The sequence below is a fragment of the Phocoena phocoena genome, chromosome X (assembly GCF_963924675.1).
Source record: "Phocoena phocoena chromosome X, mPhoPho1.1, whole genome shotgun sequence".
Classification (NCBI taxonomy): domain Eukaryota; kingdom Metazoa; phylum Chordata; class Mammalia; order Artiodactyla; family Phocoenidae; genus Phocoena; species Phocoena phocoena.
Window position 1 is genome coordinate 77,881,332 of NC_089240.1, and position 1,745 is coordinate 77,883,076.

Below are 1,745 nucleotides of genomic sequence, written 5' to 3' on the forward strand. Positions count from 1 at the left end.
TAACTTTATTTATTGATTGATTTTTATTGTTGTGTGTGTACGTGTGTGTTTTTAATTGAAGGTCCCTTACTGGTCCGGCTTCCATGAGTGGCTGTGACCAGGGGAAAAAGGGAAGGGGAACCAAGCGGTGTAGGGAGGGGCCATCTCCACAACATTCCATTTATACACAGAACTAAACAGACAAGCAGAGTCACTATTGTGGTTAGACGTTAGCAGCGCGGGAAAGGGGAGGAACAGGTGGGAAGTTGGGGTGTTGTCAAAAAAAATACAGGCCCCCCCAAATAGGGGTCCCTGGGGAGAACTTGATCTGTTTCAACCCAAGAGGAATCAGAAGATCAAAAGCTGTTTGGGAAGGCCAGAACTGTCAGGGATGGAGGGAGAAGGAGGAAGATCCAGGGGGTGAGGTTGCTGTTTGGCAACTGGTGTGAAGGGATTGCCCTCCTCGTGCTGGGATCCCCCCAGCCCCTCAGGTCTGGCAGGAAGGGGGCAGCCTGCAACCCCCATAGGCAGGTCTGGGGCTGCCAGATGCTCCAGGCAGGGGGCTAGAAGGAGCTCACAAAGGCTTGCCCTCCAGGGAGAGGACAGCGCTGCTCCCCAGCTTCTCTGCCAGGGTGCAGGGGTCCTTGACCTCCTTACAAGTTTGCTTGTAATTCATCTTGATCTCCGTCATCTTCTTCTTAATGGCGTCCTTGGAGCTGCCATACATCATTTTGCTCTTAAGGGGTGCACACTCAGGGGTCCAGAAGATGAACACCAGGTCCTCCTTCTTGCTCTCCTTGGTCTCATAGATTGCCTCATAGAGGACATAGTGGCAGGATTTGTCCGGCAGCATCTTGACAAAGGTGGCATAGGGGTCGTCTACAGTCTGGCCCACATCACCTACCAGGATCTCCTTGCCCTCCTCCAGGATGATGTTCTTCTTGTCCTCGCTCAGGCAGAAGAGCACCACCTTCTTGTCCTTCTTCACCTCCTCTGGTGTTGACAACTTACACATCATCATGTCATTGAACATTTTGATGACCCCTTCAGAGACAGCCACACTGGAGGCTATGTTTCCAGAAGCAAAAAGGAGAGAGCAAGGAGAGCCAGAAAAGAAAAGAGCTGCTGCAGCTGCTGCCAGGATCCAACTTATCATAATAAATTTAAATGGACTATAATCTGTTAATTTAATTGCTATGTTTTACACCTGAAACTAATATTGTAAATCAACTATACTCAATTAAAAAATTATCAAATTTTGTTATTGACCATGTTTTTGGTGTTGTATCTAAGAAGTCATCACTAAACCCTAGGTCACCTAGAGTTTCTCCTATGTTATTTTCCAGGAGGTTTATACCTTTGCATTTTACATTTAGTTTTCAGATTCATTTTGAGTTAATTTTTGTGAATGGTGTAAAGTCTGTCTAAATTAATTAATTAACCTACTTTCTGTCTTCCTTCCTTTCTTCCTTTCCATGTGGATGTCCAGTTGTTCCATCAGAAATTATTGAAAAGACTATACTTTCTCCATTAAATTGCCTTTTCTTCTTTGTCAAAGATCAGCTGACTATATTTATGTGGTTCTATTTCTGGGCTCTCTATTCCATTCCATTGATCCATTTGTCTATTCTTTCACCAGTTTCAAACATTTTCATTATTGTAGCATTATGATAAGCCTTGAAGTCGATTAGTGTCAGTACTCCAACTTTGTTCTTCTTAAATATTGTGTTGGTTATTCCAGGTTTTTTGCTTTCCATATAAACTTT

The 1,745-nt window shown here is 44.2% G+C and overlaps 1 pseudogene; it reads right to left on the minus strand.

Annotated features, from left to right (window-relative positions):
• Window positions 1-553: 553 nt before the first annotated feature.
• On the minus strand, window positions 554-1,000 carry LOC136142911 (cofilin-1 pseudogene; annotated as a pseudogene).
• Window positions 1,001-1,745: the final 745 nt, after the last annotated feature.